This window comes from Anas acuta, chromosome 6, assembly GCF_963932015.1.
Source record: "Anas acuta chromosome 6, bAnaAcu1.1, whole genome shotgun sequence".
NCBI classification, from domain to species: Eukaryota; Metazoa; Chordata; class Aves; order Anseriformes; family Anatidae; genus Anas; species Anas acuta.
The window spans coordinates 34,978,956-35,002,919 of NC_088984.1; the positions used below are offsets into that span (position 1 = coordinate 34,978,956).

General features: G+C 38.8%; 1 long non-coding RNA gene across 1 annotated transcript; it reads left to right on the plus strand.

Annotated features, from left to right (window-relative positions):
* Window positions 1-799: 799 nt before the first annotated feature.
* LOC137858555 (uncharacterized) lies at window positions 800-13,611 on the plus strand. The gene is made up of 5 exons (XR_011097826.1): window positions 800-1,143; window positions 7,153-7,296; window positions 7,402-7,502; window positions 9,958-10,051; window positions 13,573-13,611. It is a non-coding gene; the product is annotated as an uncharacterized lncRNA (long non-coding RNA).
* The last annotated feature ends 10,353 nt before the right edge of the window (window positions 13,612-23,964 follow it).

Sequence of the window (23,964 nt, forward strand, 5' to 3'; positions counted from 1 at the left end):
TTGACTTCATGGCCTTGTATTTAGATATCACAATTATTTATTTTTTTTATTATTTTCTTTTTTTTTTTTTGCTTTCTGATAGTTAAAGTAGAAACAATCAATTATTACATAAAAACATAATCTAGTAAAGGAAATCAATAAAAAAATAGAAAGAAGGATTCACATTTCAAGTTGCAAACTATTTAAAGTAGGGGAAAAATTGAAGACTAGCAGATGCAAGTATAAAAGCTAATTTCTTATTGACTATTATTTTCAATAGGTGTTTATGTTCTGTAGCATATTTTTAGTGAGTAATTGCTATTGAAACTTAATTAGCGAGCTCAGACTATAGTGTAACGTTAAGTACATTGGAGAAATGCAAATTCACATTATATGTATTTTCATTATTACATTTCTTTATTCTATTACTGAAGCATCCTACTCTCATCTTAAAACTGTTACAAAATGCTTCTTTTGTTAATGTTGCAAGTTCAAACAATGCCAAAAGTATAATATTTTTTTTTAAATAATAATAGAAATGGCGCTTTTCTAGGAGCAACCTCAGCTTGCAGTGACTTCTGCCTTACTGCTGTTCTTGTTCCAAAACGTGCAGCTTGAGGTACAGTTCTGACTTTTATATTTTCATTTTATAGCAAAGGTCAAATAAAAAAAACATTTAAAAAAACATTTTGATATGTATATAATCACCCCACAAATATGTAATCAGTGGAGATTGTTTCGAACTGAGCCAAAACCAAACCTGGCATTAAAGACAGTAAAATTTGCAGTACAGGCACTCTTAGTCTGACTAATGCAATGAAGAAATGTTTCGTTATTCTCCATTTTTTTCATGACAGGCTTCATATCTCTGGAGTTTTGATTCTAACAAGCAGCCAGATGATTCTTCCAAGCCAACCTACGATACGTGCAAGATCTGACACTGTTTAATTTAAGAAGTAGTTTTCTTGGGCTTTGATATATTCTGCCAACTCACTTCTCTCTGCCCCTTTTTTCATTTCAGACTAGTGTAGCCCCGAGCACCCTTCCAGGCAAAGACGTGACAGGCCAGCAGAAACAGTCTGTGCAGAGCATCTGTTTGGGACCCTTCCTAAACACGGTTCCTGCCGACCTCTGATGGAAATCATCTGCTGGAGAGCAGTGGGCGTGAGTCATGTCACCTCTTGGGGCTTAAATACCAAAAAAGAAAATTGCCTGGGTCCCTCTTGCTTGAGGGCTGCTTTTAGAAAAATAAAATAATAATTTAAAAAAAAAAAAAAAAAAAAGCTAAACAAAGGAAGCAGTTCTGAAATACCTCAGTATGAAATGCAGCTTCTACTTCAAGTGTGTAATTCGCATGGACCCACATGATAACACATTTATGTCTGTGAATGAAGACTAGTAAAATAGAAGGGGGAGCGGGAGGGAGTAATCTATGTTTTGGCACAGTATCAAAGCAGGTAGAATGGAAGAGATTATTCACAGTTTACAAGTTAGATCATGGCTTTCAGGTATAGCTGACAGCCAAAAATAGCTTTAATATATCAAAGTTTATGGAGAAGGGCAGCTGAATTGTCTGCACAAGTTTGCCCCGACAGCACAGTTATAAATAAGCATGCCTGGTGTGTAAGTAACCCAGAACACCAGTGGCTCAAGATACCATCAGCAGCACATTACCATGCCAGCTTTATGTCAGAATAACCATGAAAGCTGGTGAAGGAAAGATGTACAAAGCCTTGATTAACATTTCTTCTGCATGCATGACAACGTGAAGGTTCACCAGGGCTAGGCTTTCTGTCTGTAGCTCAGAGGTAAATATATAGGTAGTGCTTCTGCTACATTAATGGTACCAAGAAAGCCATAATTAACTTGTGCAGCTCTGCTTATACATTTAGAAGCAGCATGTGTTAACTAATAAAATCTGTTTTTCTGGTGGAGAAGGGAAGATCTTTGTGGGGCTCTCAGTATCAATGCTAAGGATGCGTAATAAAAAGTTTGCATTTCTCAGCAGCTACTGCACAGCTGAGATAAACTTTGTGTACAATAAGCCCGTTGAAGGCTGAAGTATATGAATACATTTCATTTGTTTCTGTTGCAAGACTTTTCTGAAGCAACGTCACCATCTATAAGCATAGTATGTATTATATGTTAATCTTTCCTGAGGTCCTCCTTACTGACAGGAAAGCAGATATATCACACTAAGAGACTTCTCTGGTTTGCCACCAGGATAAGTATGACTCAGTGACTGGATAAGTATGACTCAGTGACTGTCTGAAAGTATTAAACAGAACTTGGAGAAGTCTTTTCCATGGCAATATTAGTGATGTCACAACATTTTTTGCAGTAGCTTTGACAAACTCTGTTTTTATACAGGAAACCCCTAAAATATGTCTGGATTTTGAACTAAGATCTTCCATTCTTTAGCACCAAGATGTGTCTTGTGGCCATAAAATAAGCACAAGTTATCTTTTCGGGGTGACACAGCACCAATACGCAGTATGTGATGGAACTGGGACCCTGTCAGATAGATGAAAGCTAAAAACCAGTGTAGCTGAGGAGTGGCTCCAGAAAGGACAGGCTAAAGGTGAGGCTGGAGGAAGAAGAAAATCCACAGGAGTCCAAAGGCAGGATGCAGAGAGAGAGCATCTTCTTTTTCAAAGCACTGGAAGTGTCTTTCTGAAAGAAAGCCTGAAAGAGAAGAAGCTGGACTCCCAGACAGTCAAGAGACCCTAAAATAAGCATGCAAAATTTGGAGTACAGGGATAGCCAGCAGGTTGATGGAAGTGATTATTCCTGTCTATGTGGCACTTGTGGAGCCACATCTGGAGCAGTGTGTCCTGTTTCAGATATCCCAGGCCAAGAGGTTTCACGACAGTCACTGGGGAGTCCAGCAGAGGTCCACCAAGATGGTTTGGATTGGACCCAGTCATGTATGGAGCGGCTCGGGGCATTGGGCACGTTCAGCATGGACAGCAGAAAGCAGAGGGCAGCTAATTGCTGCTTTCAGCTCCCTGGGGGGCGCACATTGCAGGGAGGGCAGAGCCAGACTCTTCCCAGACATGCAAAGCCAAAGGGTGAGACAGACTTCTAGTGACAGCTAGAGAAATGTTGCTGCATAGAATGTCAGAGATGAAGTGGTTCAGCACTGTACCAGGTAGCCCAGAGAGCCTGCTCCATCCATCCTTCAAGGTGTTTGGTGCTGCGTTAGACAAGGCCCTGAGGAATCTGACCTAGCCCTGAAGTCAGCCATGCCTTGAGCACCTGACGGGACTGTACGGCCTCCGGGGGACTTCCCAACCTACTCGATTCTGATCCGGATGTGAATGGGCAGTGAGCCTTGTTGCTGTGGTCTGTGGGTCCCAGCAGGTGGGGAGAGGTTTGCCTTTGTCCTGGGTTCAGAGAAGAGACTTGAGGAGTAAAGCAATAGTAATGTGCCATAGTTGTTGGTAAGTCAGTACCTATCTCATTTTTTTTCGGTTCAATAAACAAAGCATGCATTTTCAACTCACAAAGCTAAATGCTACCTGGTTCCGTCTTTTTAAATTGTTAATTGCTCAAATGAGGATCAGGCAGCTTTGAAGCTCTCATTTGGCAAAAACAAAGGAAAGAAAATATTTTCAAATTCACACTATTCGAGTAAAGTGATTATTTGTACTGCAGGTTGCTTGTATGCTGCTGTTTGCTGGTGGAAAGTTTAAACAGCATATTGGCACTCTTCTGGACACAGTTGCAGATCCAGAAATTCTCTAGACAATTTCTAATGTGCACAAAGAAAGCTAACCACAAATATATTCAATCATTTCAGTAGATGTTTAGTCTATTGTTTACCAAAAATAGCCAGATAAGAGTATTAGAAATTGTGTGTTTATAATTTATAGTCCTATAGATTTTTCAGGGAAAAAAAAAAAATCAAGAATTTGTGATAAGCATCTTTCATTTTGTTTCTCAGTCAGTCTGTTTGTGTTATATATTTTTTCTATTTTCTCCTCAACTACAGTTCTTTCTGGCAAGTACTCATGGGACATATGTTTTGAATGCTTTTATTTAACCTTAGCTGATGTGGTCATCTCTAGAGCATACACAGATTTGCAAGTTTATAGACCTGGTGTACGTGTTTTGAAAGACACGTCTATCACTACCAGTCTGTAATTCAGAAAGCTTTTTCAGCTCTTCAGGGCTTTGCTGACAGCCTGGCTTGGTGTCTTATTCTTTAATTATGTTTTGTTTGAAAGCTGATTTCCTTTCCTATGTTTTGTTTTTCTCATTTTATAAGCCAAACTAGTTCTTCAGCTTAGTTTATTTCCTTTCTCTGTTAATGGAAGAGAAATGTTTTTAAACATATATGTTCCTATTTGTAAAATATGTTAGCATTTATTGCCTTCATTTATAGTATTCCATGTTGGGAACTGTTGCCACTTATAGTTTTGTCTCCCACTTAGTCTAAATCTGTATTACTGGCACAAATCACATCAACATCTTTTGGAGGATCGAGGCAAATATTTTTGGCTGAGGGGTTAGTTTGGAAACACATCCTCTGAGTTCTGAGGATTTTCCATTGAAGACCAGCATAAGCAAAAGGACTATTCACTTGCATGCATGCTACTCATGTGAGTAAAGGATTTTAAAACGTCCATTTCTCTTTTCTAAGCCAGAAATACATGACCAAGAAGGAACTGCGAATTAGATCCTTGTGCCAAATACAGCAGTTTCACCACCCTCAGCCTGTAGCTTTAATTACATTTCAATTAACTTATTAAACTACATGAGGTCTTTGAGGAAAAGATTTTCCTGGCTACCTCTAGGACTGATAAAAGCAAAAAGGTTGATAAAAGGAAGCAGTATTTTAATGAGGTAGAATACATTCAAAATAGTAATTATTTCTATCAACCACAGCTCAGTAAAAATATGGTGTCTATTTTGTGAAAGACTTCATTATCAAACGAAGCTATGATTTTCTGCTTCAATATCCAACAGTGCTTGAATAAATTAACAGCTTGTACCGAGTGCAGATCATTTAATTCCAGCTCTTTTGGGGTTTTATAGAAAACTGGCAAATGAAGTAAATATAAAACACTTTTCTGGCAAGTGAGCCTTGTTATGAGTAGATATGCATAAACATCCAAGAAGTTTCTCTTGATGGAGTTCCTCCCTCAACATTCCAGCCTTGTGGAAGAGGGTCAGCTCCTATGGAAAATGGGCAAGCATTTCAACCAATAAACCCCATATTTCTCCTCTGTGCGTGGGAGGCCAGACCTGGCGATGGGAAAGACAAGTTTATGCTAACTGAGGTTGCTGGCACCAAAGGTAACATCTCCTGATAGGCAGAAACTGTTCTTCATTGCCAGAGTCCTGCATACATTGCAGCTACCACTAACGTGATGTTAAGGGCCACAACTTGCTGCAGACAGCCTTGTAGAAAACAATTCTGTTGGAAGCTGAGGTTATGTACAGGTCCCTTTTAAGAGAAAATCCTGAAGCACAGAGAATCACATCTTTTTTTTTTTTTTTTTTTTCTTTCCATCTGTGCTCATTTTTATCCTTTACTTAATTGATATTTTAAGGAAATGCATGAAATTTGATATATATAAAGTGCGCTATTTTAACTGTATTTTACAACAATTCAGCTGAATAATTCAGCTTTATTCTTTTACTTACCCTGCCACCTGGGACATAATTATTGTTGTTTACAGACTCTAAGTTGTTTGGTGCAGTATGAGCTAATTAGATCCTTCTTTTGTTTAAATCCTGCCCTAGAGCTGAGAGGAGTTTTGGCTCCTTGCTATAGCCTCTAAATCAGGATCTTCTTTAGCCAACTTCACTTATGTATCTGGGATTTCACCAGTGATGAAAAAATCTGCATCTTCTGGTGGTGAAAAAATCCACATGTTCATGACATGCTTGTTGTTTTGTTAAAAGGGCAAACAAAGAAATGTGAATGACAAACTGTAAAGATATAAAATGGATAACCCAGTCATTGCTCCTGTCATGTGGTAGAGTAGGATATCACGATTTGTTTGCTTTTGGTCATGAAAATTAATGTTTCATTAATCCTGTGCATTACTTGTGATTAAATCACATCGCAAAACAGTGATGCATACAAATGCATTTACGGGCCACCCCACACATGCTTTTCCACTCAGAGAAGAGATTAAGGAGAATGAGACACAGCAAATGCTAATGGGTTTGCTGAGGGCACTTGTGGGACCTGCTCAAGCACCACAGTGAGAGCACAGGTCATCTTTTCCTACCATTCTGAATAGGAGGGTTCCAATCTGTGACTGACTGGTCATAGATGAGCAGCAAAATCCAAACAACTTTAAAAGAGAAAGAGATATCTACTTGCCATGAAAGATGGATCTCTGTGTGGACCCATCTGTGGCCTGCAATGACCCAGCTTTCAGGAAATCTTCCATGGCTTATCTCTAGTCCAAAGCTTTTAGGAAAGAAGGGAATCTGGAAAGGCAATGTTTTTATAGCCAGAATTACAAGCTGACCCGAGGGAGTTTTCTTTCCTGGAATTGGTGAACATGGGCTTAGCTAACTGCATCAGTAAGCATAGTGCTGAATGCTGAATATGTAATAAATAATGTGTAATAAAGTCATCTACTTCCCTTGATAATTTGTACCAACCCAAATGAATAATAATACAGGAAAAGAACAATAGCTGGCATATTTATAGGAAATTTCGTTTATGCTACTTCTAACTCTGTTGCATGTGACAGAGAGAGACCACTTTGTGGATTAAAATAAATAAATAAATAAAAAATATATAAAACCTCATTTCTGTCAAGGTGCACATTGGAAGCTCCAAGCAGTTGTCGGCTTTGACCAGCATAAGAAATGGAGCATGGACCAGCTAATGGTAGATGTCTGCTCCTGCTCCCCATGGAGATGACTTGGGTTTATTCACCTTGTCACTTAATTGGGCACCTGAATTTTCAGGATTGCAGCAGTGCCCTCCAGTCTGATGGCACATTTAAGTTCTCTGTGTTTGGAAATCCCCTTTTTAGTGGTTAGATAGTACAATTTCATCTATGAAACATGCATGTTTTTCTGCTTGAATCAATTCTTTAAAAGGCAAATTTAGCTTTGTGTCATCTCTCCTGTCTTTGAGGTCCCATGGGGTGGGCTGATCCTAGCACTGCCCCTGAGTTTGTTCTGTATGCTACTTTTCAGTTATGGCCATTGGGTACTGATTTGCTGCCAGCAACATTTAACAGCATTAAACTGTTGTGAATCCCATTTCGGAGCCTCTTTAGTAAAGCGGTGATTAATCTGAGCTCTTCTACATCTTACAAGAGAAGGCTACTCACTGGAAAGGTAATCCAATATTCACGTGGGCAATGTTTTGCTCAGGGACTTGTATAGGACAGCAAAATTCTGCATGATGCTTGATTCTTTCATAACAGCTGTGCTTTATACCAGGGATCCAGTGGCCAAGAAGATGACAGCAGACCAGTAATCTGTTGCTTCATTGTATGACTGAATTTGTCCTGAAGCTGAGAGCCTCTTGCTGTGTACCCAAGGTGAGATATTCTCCTGGAAGGCCAGTTTCATCATCCTGAGCTTCTTGGTTTAAATCAGTCAACAAAGCCTCATGCAGGTGGGTGTAAAAGCTCCTGGCAAACATTTCTGTGCTGGGAGCAATGCCTAAATGGTTCACTGGACACAAGGACAGGAGCTATGGGCAGATGGTAGACAGGTGCTTGGGGTGGGAGTCTTTTCTGTTCATCTGCACTAATTAGACATGATGGATACTGTGGGTTGTGCTAGTTGCTGATCTGTTTAGGATTTTTTGTCATGTAATGCGCTGCCTACTGCCCCGCACAGCATGCTCTCAGCAGTGCTAGAGATGAAACACGTGGCAGCTCCTGCCAGTGAGTTCCAAGGGCTGGTTCCAAGGGATACGGCCACACGCTGTGGGAGCACCCATCGCAGCCGCTGCTGGCCGTTTCACCGAGCACTTTTTGCTGTTTGCTTGCCTAGAAAGAGTGGATTGCTTCATTCTGCTCCCTGCTGTAAGTCTGTGATGGTGTTATCTGTATCACGCTGTAATCTGTAATGCTGCAATCAGTGTGGAACATAACTGCATGTTTCCAGAGCATTTGAGGGGCTAAAAGGTTATTTTTCTGTGCTGTTGGTTAGATCATTCACACAGCTTCCTCTCTAAATAAACTTTCATTGCAATTTTAGGACCTGCAGACATCATCCAGTTGCTAATGAATGTGAATTTAATTAAAATATAATTCTTTGCTAATAAGAGTGAGACAATAAGATACAATAGCTAACAGTGCCAGATCTACTGTTTGTTTACAGCTCTACACTAGTGTTAATTTTGTGAACTATGTACACATTAAGGAATTAACAATTTCAGTCTGTTTGCTCTGGCTTATGAGGTCTATTTTTCCCCTGTGAACTTTTGACAGATAAGGGAATAGTTGTTCCATCATTTATTCTGCTAACACAGTAAAAAAAATATTTCACTGAGCTCCCTAGCAGTAGACTTTTGGGCTCTCCAATCTATAGTTTCCTCCTGAAATGAGCAGAGATCTCAGAGACCAGAGATTAATCTCAGAGATCAGTTATATCTACAGAAAAAAATAAAGGTATCCTATGAATTTTTCTTAACCACTTTGTTCAACGGTTTGGAACACTTCTGGTACCAAAAGAGAGCTCATGGCACATGGCCTACTTAATTTCTTCTCCTTCTGTTCTGTTATCTGTTAATGATAGTCTTCAGTTTTACCTTTTATGGACAATTTTATTTATTTCACCATTTTGCGAGATAAATAATAGTTCTTGGACAGTAAGAACAGTTCATCAGATAAGGTCCCCTTTGGCCTTCACATCCCTGCATGCGTGTCCAAACCCCGAGGACCTTTCTGGCTAGGACAAGCACCTCTTGCTTTGTGCTGATCAGAGCTTCTGACAGTGTGATAGTCCTCCACACAGGAAAAGAAACATTTATTGTGTTTTAGTTTGACTGTTTTCATTTATTTAATTGTCTTCATTCTGGCAAGCTTAATAGAAAACAGAGAGCTGGCAAAAAAAAATGCTTAGCTGGGCCTAATATGTTGAGATGCATCCATATTTTGAATAAGAAAAAAATAATTTGAATATAAATACTACAATACATGAATCCTTCCCCTGTGTACCTATATGATTACGTGGTAAGTCATATAGGTACACAGGGAATAAATTCCCCAGTTATCATGCAGTTCTTGGTAAAAAGAGAATGAATGTAGTCATGCAGCCAAGGCATAATCAATCAAAACCATTCAAGAGGCTATAAATAGACAAGATAGAGATTTTTTATTTTCCTAATTTTGTTTTTGATACAAGACCATGAATGTAGTTTAGTACCTTCACAGGCTGTATATAGCAGAGGAGTTTCCAGTTAACAAAGACACTTAAGCAAACAAGGAAAAAAAAGTACTTTTCAGTCTGAATTCCTTTTAGCAAGTGAGTGGATTACTCATGAGAGACCCAACTACTTAAGATTTAGCAGCCTGGGAGTTGTTTGCTTTGACTGGTAGAAAAGTGAACCTCCAATTAAAGGCAAGATTGCTGTTTCATGGACCTATAGACTAGACAGAAATAGATCCAACAAAACCTACAGGAGGTTATGTGAAGGTGTTGCTGTAGGGCCACTGGAGGTATATGCTGAGATGCTGGTAATCGAGATTGCAGAGTATGTACAATCTTGAGCAGTGTGAGATCTAATATAAGTAAATGAGTGATAAAAGAAAAGTTTGAGAGGGGGTCCTTAGTCCAGCTTTTTAAGAGATAATAAAATGTTTAAAAATAATTAAAATATTAATGAGTAAAAAGCAAGCAATAAGAGTAAAGCAGGCTTTTCCTATGTTCTGCCAGCACCTTATTTTAAGAGTAGTACATGCTTAAAAATAAAAACAGAAAATTAATTACCAAATTAATCAGTCACAATTTTAAATGTAATATAAATGGTAAAATAAATTTCAGGTATGGACATCTGCTGCCTTCCTTGTTTCTGAGCTTCACTGAAAATGTCTCTTTCTGCGTATTAACCAGGCTGCCTCCATCAAAGGACAATCAGGTAGGTTTTCATGCCCACAAGAAATCCTTGCAAGAACCTTTTAGTGAGTACTGCCTCGGTTAATTACATGAAAACATCTGGATATTACATAAATCACTTCCCCTTTTGAATTTAGAAAAAAAATAATCTGAAGATACACATTTTAAAGTAATTTAATTCAGGAAAGTGGTCCATGGCTGAATGGTTCATTTCCCAGCACTCTTTAAAAGTAAAGTCAAGGAGCACTTCTTTTTTAGTTGAATTGATTACTAGCTCTGAACATACCTCAAATGATGTGGCACATATTTTTTTGTCATCCCTGGTATAGAGCTTTTGGAGTGATGCACGGAAAGATCATAATATTAATAAATGTCATAATTAACATAATATTAATAACAATCATTTCTATTATCATAGAAATAAAGTATAACTTTTTTCCCCTAGTCAGTCCTTCATTTATTTCCTCATTATAAAATTTCTTTTGAAGGATCAAGTTATCTTGCAACTCTTTGCTCTATTTTGAAATGTATTTTCCAACAACTGCCGTAGTCAAGAGCTGCAAGGTCTGGGCCTGTAATTCTCTTATCTCTTGCCTTATGCATACATATAAACAAAATTAAACTAGCAGAAAATGGAGCAGAAAAAAATGAAAACATACTTCATACTTTTGTCTGCTTGGTTGTTTCCCTCCCTGCAAAAAGAGGAACACGAGAACTTCGCTCCACATATCTCTATTTGACAAAGGCAACTAGCCACTGATTAGTATAATAAAACAAAGTTTCCCAAGGGAAAAACTATCAGGCTAACAAAATAAAAATACAAAAAGCAATGTGGTGAACATGCAACTGGTGACAACATCATTCAGCTATGTCAGGTCTGCACAAGCATATTTAAAACACTGCAGCATTATCTTTGATTACATGGAGTTCTGATTATGTGTACTTTTAACTTGTGGTTGGTTTGTTTTGTATTTGTTTATTAAACTGTAAATGTCTTGACATAAATCAGTGAAGTATAACTAAAAATCTATTTTGTGTATTTAAAAACAAGCTATTAATGCATTTTTAATTCATAGATACTTTCTTCATTGAAAGAAGCATATGAGAAAAGAAGGTATGATATGTATAAATTAAGAAAGAAATCTTATTCTGAAGGACTTTCTGGTATTGTTTGAGTGGTAGACTAGTGAATGTTTCCTATAATTGTTTTCAACTTTATCCCGAGCCAGTAACAACAAATCTGATCACAGAAATAAATTCTTTAAGCACTTGTTGCACATCTCATACAATCTGATCAATGTAACTTCTAGATAGCTAGCAAACCAACAGAGCTGTAAAAAATAGAAATGTGATTAGTCCATCCCTGCTAGTTCAACCACCATTTACCTTAAGGAACATTTTATGCATAGCTCAGTACCAAGAAAAGAATCAAGAATATGCTATTTCTACTCTACTAAAGTGGGAGTCTGGTTCTCAAGAATCACTGCTTTAACTCAAACAAGAAATATAGTCAGTTCTAGTGTTAGAGACAAATGACAGGCATGCCTTCATATTGCTCAGTCTTTACTGTATGGAGGACTTGCATTTAACAATTAATCGTATTTAATTAATGTGAAACAGAGACACTAGGACCTGTACTTTTTGGCTGTAATATGCTGTTCATTTATTAAGAGGAATGTGCAGTGCATCCTTTGTTAACAACAACAAACCAGTTGGGGATGGTCACAGAGTGTAGGCAGCATCTTCACAGCGTTGCCACGAAGGTGGCAGCTATAAGATGCCCGAGTCCCAGGGAAGGTGGCTTGTGCCCACCACACCCATAAGGTGTGGATGGATTACGATCTGGATGGATTACACCCAGGTGCATGGGCAGCCATCATGTGCCTCTGCATTTCCAGTGAAGAGAGGTCTCCTGATGATGCTTAGCAGCTGCACTGGCTGCATGCACTCGTAGCTCCTACATTTTGGAATGTATCCCAGACCCAGGCACTACACCTGTCTTCTTTCCAACATTCAAACAGTGCGTAGACTAGCTAAAGTGAAAAGTGAGTGTGAAGCACCACTGTGGAGACTCAATTAATTCAAGCTAAAGAGGTGGAGTGCTATTAAAAAAAAATACTGGCACATCTTGAGTAAGGCAGATCCTAACAGGGATCATGAGTACAATTTTTCTTTTTTTAATTTTAAAGAGTGAATAGAGCTGACACTTCCTGGAAACCAGAAATCCCTCCAGATACTTTCAGTTCCAACTCATCTTTATCTCATTAAATAACTAAGACGATCCAACCATCCATACCAGCATGAGAAGCCCTCAGTACACGCAGAGTAACTCCTTGTGCTGCAAGTAGGGCCTTGCTTTGAACTTAATGGTATCTTTCTTTTAATGGTCTACAGGGGATGTGGACACTGACATCCCCGGTTGCACAGCTGTGTTAGCAATTCTAGAGAATATTTGAAAATAGGTAAGAAATGTTTTCTGAAGGAAAAAAAAAAAAAAAAAAAAGTGAACACAATTAATGTGCAAGTTCTGCTTTCAGAACTACTGAAACTGCTACACAACTATGAGGGCTTTCAGACTGGACAGTGCTACCCAGGCACTGCCAGGCTCCTGTGTAGTGGAGATGCTCACTGTAACGGGTACGCTCACATCTGTCACTTCTGTAGCAAAAACAATAGAGACCTGTCCGGGTCCCTAAAAGCCTTGCATGTTTGCCATGAGGGTTTTCAGAGGTCTTCATAGGCTTAGAATACAGCTTCAGTGAGAATGCAGCAGATGAAGTGCAGGAAGACAAAGTACAGCTTAGTCCTCAGGCAGCCAAACAGCAGAGCTTGGGCACAGCACTGTGTGAATTCAACTGTGAAACTGTGTTCAGTTTCTGAGCTGAGCTGGGACACTCACCATGCAGTGGTGTTGGATTTGCTAGCTCGAATCCCCAGAAGCTGTGAGCCTTGTGCTCTGCCTCAGGTGGGACATGTGCTTTGGCCAGGCTGTGCTACTGGTATGCCCCAGACAGAGGCTTGTTGCTGATCAGTTACTGTTGAGTCAAGGATGCTTTTAGCTTGAGCTGCCCACTGCCAAGAATGAAAATGCACCAGATATCTTCACTCAAATTAACTTGTTCTCTGTCACATTCTTTCTCCATCCCAAAGGTTATTTCGACATCTTGCTGATTTGTTGCATTTGCTTTCTCTTACTCATCATGTCTGCTCTTCTTAGCACAGTGAGAGCCCATTGCTTTGCTTCATTAAAATATTTACTGTAAGTCTGAGATCACTTTCCCAAGTTGCATTAGATGGAAAGCACTGGCTGTATCCTTTATCTCTCAATATTTATTCTCTGCCTTTATCTAAGGACAACTTCAAGTGATCCAGTCATATATAGACTGATTGATAGCCCGACAGCCTCTTGCTAATGATTTATGCACTCTACCAGCACGGTCAGAACGCTTCTGCTACTGAACATTTTTTGGGGTATGCAGCCATTCATTGTTTTCTATGCCCCATTTTAAAGATCTGTATTTTTATTTATTTATTTTTTTTCAGGTAGCAAGGTTGGCCAAGATAACAGTGCATTATAATGACTGATTAAGTAGGATAAATCCTAAGAAAAAGAAATTAAAAAAAATCTCTTCAGGAATCTTATCATCCTAACGATCTTATCATCTCGGGTTTTTGGGACTTTGCTTCTTTAAGAACTGAAACCAGATTGCACAATGTTGTGTTTTAACTCTGCATCTGTATAGTTTTCAGTCCCATTCTCCACACTCCCAAGCCGCAACTGTAATGAATAGGGCTGATTTACAGATGGATTATGAGCAAGCAGAGGTCTTCCTCCTGCTGCTGTCTGCTGACCACTGACAATTCCACTTCAGCCTACCATTCAAAACAGAGGGGCTGCAGAAAGAAGAGTTTCTTTGAAAAATAGTCAGGAAAACATCTGTAGTTGAAATGAAGAGATGCCAGTAAATAAAGAAGCTTCAAAAAAGAAGCTGGCTATCCTCTTTTATCAAAGAAACCAAGGATGTTTGCATCTCTTTACAAGTTAATTAAGGTAAATTAAAAGCTTTTATAAAAATGTATCCAGCCTTATTTCTTTAGCTTTCCTCTTCCCAAATAAGGAAGTAATGTCATTTCTTAGTCTCCAGAAGGTTCAACTCTTATCCCACCATGATTAAACTCAGTCACTGTAAGAAACAATTATATATCATACGTGATAGCCTATTCTAATTTTATCAGTTTGTTTAAATAATTACTGAGTTTCTCCAGGATCGTGCTTTTCACCCCAGGGGAAGAGGTGATCAAGAGAAATCAGTAACATCTGTGTGGTGCATGTGGCATGTCACAGTGCACAGGTAGCAAACGATTTTCTGCTCCTTTTTGGTTGCAACATGTGCCAGGAGGAGAAATCTAATCGTACAGTTACACTCCCTGCCTGTGGAAGAGCTGCAGAGCAAAGAAAATTCTCTGAATTGGCAAGCAGTTCTCTGGTGCTGTTATGTCTGCTCCTGTTCTTTTTTTCAGGACAAGAGTCATAATTTCTGCCCAGGGAGAGCAATCAAAAGTTCCTACATTTGTAAAAAGAGTATACTAAAGCAGATAAGGAAAGCTTTTAAGATCCCTAATAAAAACTAATGTGCATTGATTCTTACTAATGTAAAATTGCATGTGATGTTGTGCTTCCATTCTTTGTTACTGTGTCTTCCTAAGGAGATAAATTTGAATTCAAACGCAAAGAAAATTCTTCTGGGGATTTCAGTTTGGTCTCCAGTAATCCGGTGTTTGGGGAACATGATGATCTGTCCTTTATTTTAAATTGAACTGTTTTTTCTTACCAAACACAGAAGGTATTATTTCATCCTACAAGGCAATACCGATGTCAGCATGGATGTTTATATATTGGAAATGACCTGTTTTTTAAAGTGGAAACAATTATAGCAGAAATTGAGGTTTCCTCATAGGATTTTATGATTCAGAACAATTCATGCCATATAAACAAAATTGCTTCCAGTCTGAGAGGATACGTATCAGTTTTGTGGAATGATGATCCCAAAATGGCAAATGGAAATAAAGACCTACAGTAGGAATTAATTTTATATTTAATTTTCATGTTACTAATTAATTTTCATAATATCTAAATATCAGATATAATAAAATCAAAGAGAATAATATAGCTTTTAGTACCTACATTATCCCAGAACAATAAACCTTGCATAAATAGTTTATCTCAGCTAGAAGGAATCCAGCAGTGTTTGTAGAAGCGTATTCTTTCTATACAAGTTATATTGGATATAGAGAGCTATAGCACTGCTCACTGCATCAATCTTATTTCCTAACACACTGAAGTCACTCAGCAATATGTGTCTGAACGTTCAGGCACGCCGGATCTCTGGCAGACAGTCAAGGCATTGAGTCTGACACAGAATTTCTCAGCGACTGCACCCACTGGCAAGCTACGTCTTGCTAGGCTCCTTCTCGTTGTCTTCTCCTGTAGGGTCAAGCGAGGCCAGAAGAAGCTGGCTGAGAAGAGGCTTCTGCCTCACTTGAGTGCAATGAGAAATTGAGTGGAGAGACTCTCTGATGCCTTGCATGCATATGACAAACCAGCTATCCTTCCTTTGTTACCTTGTGGCTTTGGGATTGTGTCTTGTTTACATCCTTTCTTCAGCATCCTCTTGCCACTGGATCATCACTCCTGGCAATAAGCATCTGCTCTTTACCACATCTCTTACTATCTCAGAAAGTTAGCAGAGCAGCAATGACCAATACCTGTCCACTTCTTTATGGTGTGATCTTATCCTTTCATACCCGTACTGTGTTACTTCAGGCTCAGCTGGTCCAACTGTTGGACAGATTGCCTCCCACTGTTGACATGAGATTCACTGTCTATGCAGAATCAGATCACAAGTGAATAATGGGATAATTCTGTCTTGCAATTTGTTCTGAGTGAGCTTTGTATCAGGTCCATGTTTTGTGCTAAAGCTTCAGCAGATCTCAGAGATATCAAGTCTTGTTGGAAAGTCTCCAAGGACCTGAACATCTCTCATTACATGAAAAACAAAAACAAAAACAAACCTGAAAAAAAAAAAAAAAAAAGAGCCCTAGCTAATTCTTATTACATTTTGATTTTTTTTTTTTTTTTAATACTTGAACAGGAACTTAGTGCATCTCACTTTGCATTTAACTGATAAATTAAGAATGCTTTGCTATTTTATTTCTTACAGATCATGATCAGAATATTTTTGACAAGCCAACCCACTTGATCTCCATTAGCATCTTGTAAGGTAGGTTTTCTGCATATTGCAAGATTGTTGTGATTCTTTTATGAATCTTTTTGGGACAATAAACACCAAAACTATACAGATTTGTAATTTCACTGTGTTAAAACAGAGAAAACGAGCTTCTCTTGATATTCTGTATTTCCTACCATGACTCTGTTCCTGTTAACTTTATTACCATAGGCCTTCTGAGTCATGTTTTTCCTAACGTAATTCCTAAACATTAGGAGTGTCTTGCCTGTCGTGTTGATACTTAATTATGTAAGTGGAGAAAAGCCTTTTGGAAATTATGTGCTGCAAAGCTTTGAACAAGCTACCTTCTGTTTCTGTTACTCTGGTAGCCTGTGTATGGAATAGAGGGGAAGGAGGTGCTGGGGTGAAAGAAGGAGAGTGTGTTGGTGAGAATTATTTTGATGGAGTTAAATTCTAAAGGCATCTTTAGGAGGAGAGGTCCCTGGAGGATGTCAGGAGGATGAGGTATAATGTATAATCACTTGGGTTTTCAAAATGATCGTCCCAAGCAAACTCAGTAAATAGCATTTATACCACTAAAGAAGCCTGTTGTCAATGAAGTGAAAAACATAAGTGCCATCATCATTTATAGAAGTTTCTTAAGAGAAATTTGAAAAAAATGTTGGGTTTGTATGTCACTTTTTTTCTGTTCTTGTGCCTTTGTTGTTGTTTCTTTTAAATTAGATGAGGTGACTCACTTTGGTTGTGAGACTTTTATGCAAGATTTTCTTAAATGTTCTCCCCAGCACATCAGTAGAACTGATAGGATGCAGTAAGTAGCCAAAATAATTCCTTTTCAGTTTCTTAGTTTTCTGAAAACACAGGTCTTCATGCATCCAGCCACTCTGAATGAAATATAAATTGAATAATATAGGCTTGTGAAAGGGAATGTGTTTCTGAGCGTGCGCTCACATTCCGAAATCACCAAAGCAGCATACCTGGGCAGGCTGGGTGAGCGATGCGTGCTAGATAGGCCATGTCATATCAGTAAATATTTAAGCCAAACTACAGCGAAAGTGCAGCATCTCCTGCTCCAGTGCAGATGTTTTTCATACAGGAAGTCTCTAATCCAGACTTTCCCTCCTCTCCTCTTGCTGGCCTCACATGGCCTGATCGTGCTTTTTGCTCATTCTGAAACAATTATATACATTTGAACGGCAGCCAGATCGTTTACAGCCTGTGTTTTTCAAAAAATTAGTCAGTCGTTCCGATTTAGCAGAGCATTCAAACAGACCAGGCTGCAGGTAGAAAATATTTTGTTGTTGTTGTTAGAGAGTATGACAGCCCACTATGCTAATCCTCTTTCTTCCTCAAGATGCTTCCCAAACATCCTGCACTCGGGCACAAACCCTATATAAGGATATGTCTTTATTCATACTAGCAGATTTTCTTGACTTTTAGAAGATACTGGGGATATTGCACAAAGGAGATATTTGGCAAAGCATTTTTCTGAAGGTTTTCTACATTTGAACAGAAAACAAGGCAAGCCCTGAAAGATGTTGTGCAGCACTTTGCTTGTGTTATACATTGCAAAGTCCAATTCAACAAAACAGTTTTCCTGTGGTAAGTTACAGTCTTGTCACGAAGTGGCAGGATGACATAATGACATAAATTGCTTGAAGAGTTGAATACCAGACCTGAAATAACGTGTAAGGACATATGTACTCCTTGTGTTTCCAGAATTAAGAGACACTTTTGTATATTTTTCCCACTGCCAAAACACACAGGAAAGCATGCGTAATTTACTGGAATTCAGTGGAATAAGGGAACCTTTTGAAATACTTTATTTAGATTTTGTTCTGTCTCAAATCCACTATCAATCATGGGTTGGCTTTTATTTTGCAATTTTCTAGTGCTCCCATTGTGTTTTACCTACAACATGCTTCTTGCAAATTAGCAAGTTATTAAACAACCCAAGCACCCATAGTTATTCCCTCCTTTCCATATCACACAAAGACAGAACAGCTTTATTAGATGTTTTATTACTCCCACAGAGATTCCAGGACACCATTAAGGGAAGAAAGACATCAAATATGGATCATAAATCACACCCAGTGAATCTGTAATCCGTTGGCCCCTTGAAACCTTGAAATACTGTTGTCTATATTAGTAAATCCGTGTTCCTGGGAACTTTTCTGTGTGGAGTGTGAGTGTCTGTGCTAGTAAACAGAAGTTTACCTGGCACAAATTCAATCCTCTCTAAATAATACTGTACCCAAGCAATTGCTGGGCATGTTTTGGTGCTTTGGCTGTTAAATTGTTGTAGTGACCATTCCCTGTTGGCAGACCCCTAGAAACTCTTGTTTTGGAGGCCAACAGCCTACTGTAGAGGTAGGCCATGCCAGACCACTTGGCCTCAGGGCCTAAACACAGGGCCTCATTACTTGACTAGAGCAAATATAGACAGAGGACTTCTAAAAGAACTAGTGGAAACTGATATATCCTGGGAGCCTGTGCTGTCATGAAAGGATATTTTGAAGAAAAGAAACAAACAACAACAACAAAAAACACAAATCCACAAAAATTTCACAGATAAAGAACATCTGTTCCTTTGTGATTTTAAAGGCATGAGGTATCATACTGAACTAACAAACTGATATATCTCTAAGTTTGTGATAACTGACTCTTCATTTTTGAGAGAAAAATTTCAACTGAAATATTCCCATCTCAGCCTTCCTCCCAGTTTATTTCAGTTTCCCACAGACCTGCTGAGCTCAGTGTTGTTGTTGCAGATGAGTAATGGGGAAAACTACGATTATCCTGAAGTTTCAAGGCAAGATATGTTTTGATAAGAAACTCATACCTCTGGCTACATAGTGGATCTCAAAGGAGTGGTTTACAGAGTGCTGCAAAGAATGAAAATTGTGTTCTGCTAAGGTTTGTAGCAGGATTTGGCAGGTTGAAGATGATGTTAGAAAGCGTTAGGAAGAAGGAAAATGTTGACTGATAATTTAGTACATGTTGATTTAGGATAAATTATTCTCATGAAAAATAGCAATAACAATAATTCTATCATTTCACATAACAAGGAAAAATGGAGATAGAAGATGATGAATTAGGCTATATATTAATCACTTGAAATGTTTGTCACATACAACACTCCTAACTAAAAGCCGAAGTAGTAACATGGAATGATTTGTGCCTCAGACATCAGAGTTTGATGCAGTTAGCAGAGGCTTTCTTGATATAGTGCAAAGCCAAAACATTACTTTTTTGAGTAGGTTACTCATGCCAGGCTTTCTTCTAGGAAAGACAGAAAAATGTTTTTAATCAGTAGTAATAAAGTAAAATTAAAATGAAATAAAACAAATCTCCAGTGTGCACTGCACACCAACATATGTACACCTTTGATACTTCCAGCAATGTGAACTATGAAGAGTGGAAGCTCAGATAGTGCTTCTAGTGAGCTCAGACATCATGCTCTTTCCCAGCATTAAATAAAGAGTGGAAATTCCCCAGTGCTGCTGATGGGCTTTGAGACCAATGGGCAGCCTCATGCCTTTCCCTTCCTCTCCTTCACTTGTAGCTGTCAGGAGGCAGAAACTCTGGGAACAAGAGCAGTAATTAACAGCATAAAAGTCTCTTTGGGTTGTCTTGGCAGAGTTGTGTTCAAACCTTGCTTTTTGACTCTGGACATCCATCTTCCTTCTAACTTGCCATGTCCTGTTTTCAGAATACAGCAGAATCACTGATTTCTGCCTGGTACCATTTCATGGTGCATATCTGATTCCAATGCAATAGAGAAATGATCTTCCCTTTTTCTAAGGGATATGTCACAACAGTTATTGTGAACAGACTGTTGTATAAAAGAAGCCATTGTTTGGAGTTTGGCTTAGCAGGAAACCTGTAGGTATTGTCCTATCCCATTAAACTTTGGTTTCAGTAGAAAGGATAAACTGAGGTAACTGAGCTTTATGGTGGCAGTATTCCAGATGATATGCGTTTATTAAGAGCAGCTCACACGTACATTGCCTAATGCAAGTTAAAATGTGACCTTCTTGAGTGGAAACCGCAAACAGGAAAGCAGCCCTGTCTGAGTGAATATTGTTGGAATGTATTAGTCCAGAGACAGCAAGCACCTGGCATCTGATATTTATCTAAAGGTTTGGCTTTGGGTACTGATCTTGGCAATATTCAGGACAGTCACGAGAGAGTTCAAACAGTTGTGACACTTATCATTAATTTGGATGAGCACTGTCTTTTTGTGTGGGCAGTAGCCAGTAGGATATTTACTTTTAGCAGTAATAATTATATTGCAGTTCTTCTGTTTAATGACTCACCCATTTTCATCTTTGATTTTTACTTTCTATAGAGAATGAGTAAGCTATATTTATATTAAAAAAATAAAAATACTGCCATATGTCTCTCAGCTGGTATGTCTGACACTAGCCAAAAATCCCACTGAGAAATCATGTGAAGTCAGAAAGCTTCCACCAAATTACCAAGCAAGGGGAATTGCCAAGTAGTTACCTGTCTGACTCTGACCAGCTGGTATTTTTCGTTCTCTGTAAGCCTGCAGTGCCATAGGCTCAAAGGCAAGCCCTTTACATTTCCCAGTGCTGGCTTAACCAACAGAAGTAATGAGGCTACTGTCAGCTGACTGATGGTGAAGCTTCAGCAAGCTGAGATGCAGAGACAGAACGTTACTACAAGCGGACAACCCCTGTCATTCAGTCAGAGGTGGCACCTTGCTGGGATAAGGGAAACTGGTAAGATAAATGCAGACCTTCTGCTTAGTTCTTTTATGATTTTGAGTCTAAAAGGCAGATTCTTCAAAACAAATAAGTCTCTTGGTTTGAGTCAATATATTCAGCTGCATTAATGAATCACCAAGAATGAATGCAAGAACATGCATGATGAACATTCATTCAATGAGTGCAGGTGAGATTTTTCCGAGGTTTTGGATTCAGATGATAGGAGATGATAAACCAAGATTATTGTCAAAATAATTCAGAAGTAGACAATTATAGATCTGGTTCTAGCTCAGGTCCTGAGTAAAACTAGGAGAAGAAAGCTCCATTTTAGGACTAGTGATTGTATCATGGCAAGTGCTTCAACTGATGAGGCTTTATAAAATAAATTTATTCTGTCTGCAGAGGCAACATTTGCTGGCCTGTGATTAAAGTTAAGGCTAATATTAGTGTTAGGGTTAAGTTTAATGCAGACAAGAGCCACTAAGCAGCTCCGTACAAAACTATTTGCCTGGTTTTGACAGAGTTGGACGTAAAACTAGATCCATTGCCTGAGAGGATGCTCAGATAGGTTCAAATTTGTGTTTTAGCTGGCAGTGCTTAAGGAGCTTGAACTACATACAACTGTAATATGTTTCACCCTCACAGAAAAAGTTCTAGTGCCAACAGAAACACCCTAATTATGTTATTTTAGTTGCCAAGAATTTTGGATTAGAGGAAAATCAGTTTATTGCTGGGTTGAAATTAGGGTTCAGGTTTGTTGAGGGCTGTAGAACCATAACTCCACAGGGGAGAAAACCTTTCCACATGGATAAATCAGGCAAAGACCTCTTGACTAGGTCCAGTCTCTCCAGCTCATGTTTAATGTGGCAGTTAAAAACTCAGGACAGCAAGGACCTGACTAGCATTGAAAAAACTTGGAGAGCCACTGCAGCTGAGTATGAGCCAGTGCTGGAGCTGGGTCTCAGAGACATGGTAGCTGATTTGTGGATAAATACAGGATAACAACCAGGGTTCAGGATTTTGCTTGATGAGGGAACGAGGAATTAAGTTTCAAATTATCAGCAGTGTGTTGTACCTAACGAGTTTTAAAGCAGTAATGGATGTGCATTGACACACAGTAAGGGCTAATGATGTGGGGTTAGGCATTGGGTGAAAACATGTTCCTACTGGAGGCTTAGTCATAGATCCTTGGATTTTCTCTTTGGTCACCTCTGGCTGTCCAGAGATCTTAAGCTCAAATGAAGACTAGAGTTTGTGCTGGCATGTAGCCTGGAAGGGCTTATGAATCAGTGTTATGCACAGGGACTTCATGCAGGAGGAAGTTTCTGTGATTCACACTGGTCTTGGATATCTAGGGGCTCCGTAGCAGGGGTTCAGCCACAGCAAAAGGGGTGATAGAGACTAACATTAGCCAGTGGGCCAATGCTGGTAGAATTCTTACTGAAGATGGAGATTTAGGACTGGTACTAAGGGAGCCAAGGATATTTGTCAGTCTGGGCTAGCAAAATTCACCATTTTATGCATATAGACAACTGTGAATCTATGAAGAAAGCACTTAGCTTTTTGCCTGGAAATATTGATGGGTTTGGGTATGTGATTCTTTCTCTTACAAAGCAACAATTTTAGTCTTTAATCTAAATATAAGCAGTCTTCTCTGATTGGTTTCAGAATTCTGTGGAAAAAAAATCTGCAGAATAAAATAATTATTTTTAATTTTTAGTATTATAATTTTCAGAGTTAAATCATGTTATTAAGAGTAGACACTATCTATTCAAATAATGCATTAGCAGCAGATTCATACTATGTAGTGTTAACCTGGGACAAAAGCTAGATCCTCAGTGTTGGCACTGCATTTCAGTGTTAAAGTTACTGGGCTGGATGGGTAGTGGAGTAATGTCTTGCTTCCACATGAGAGGAATTGCTTGCTCAGGAAGCAACTTTGAGAAAGAAGCTTGAATATATAACCTCTTCCTATTGCTGGAATAGAGAGAAAAGCATAATAAAAAGCTGCAGCAGAAGAGTTCTCACCATAAGCCTTCTCACAATAAACAGACATATCTTGTTTAATGAGCTAAATTTGCACCAATAAACAGACCATTTGTTCCCACAGGAACATGCCCAGGGCAGTCTTCCAGGGTCTAAAAATTATCCTAAAAGTGATCTGAAAAATGCCCCATTATCACAATCAACAGACCTGCAGCAGTGATTGCTGCGCTCTCTGCACTTGTCTAGAATTCCTTTTGGGAAATAAATAAATAAAATAAATAAATAAATAAAAATGTTTTGCCCAAATTGTCTTTATCAAAACAGATTCTGAGACATCCAGGCATCCAGGAGCAGAGGAGGCCAGATACTGTGCATTCTTCAGTACAGGAGCTCTCAGGAGACAGAAGTCATGAAGATGATATCTTCAATGCCAGCTCTTTCTTAAAGTATTGACGGTAGGCTGCACTGAAACGAGGTACGGATCAAGTCTTTCAAACTCACTACTGAAAATAGATGCAGTTTGCTATCTGCCGCAAAAATCTGCCTTAGTATTTGAATATTTTTTGTCTGTCTTTTCTGAAATGGGTAGGATGAGGCTAGCCCCCCAAAATCTGTTTTTCCAGTTGATAGAAAACCCAGCTTATGCTTGCTGTGAATTCATGATTTAGTAACCACCACGTGAACTATGTTTGTCAGTTAAAGCTCCTCTAGAGAAGATTCTAGCTGATACCAAGTAGGTCTGGGAAGAAGGAGGCTTTCTTGTAGGTATGAAATTTAAATATCTGAAATGATTTCATGTACAAAGCCTACAATTCCTATTGAAGCACATGATTAGAAGTCTTAAGTTCAGCATCTGTTGAACGAGGTCTGAGGGATCAGGGCTGTATAGGTTATGGTTCATAAGTATTGCCTAGCATCTCACCATTCCCTTGCTGTAGATATTTATTTAATCTACATATCTGACAGTA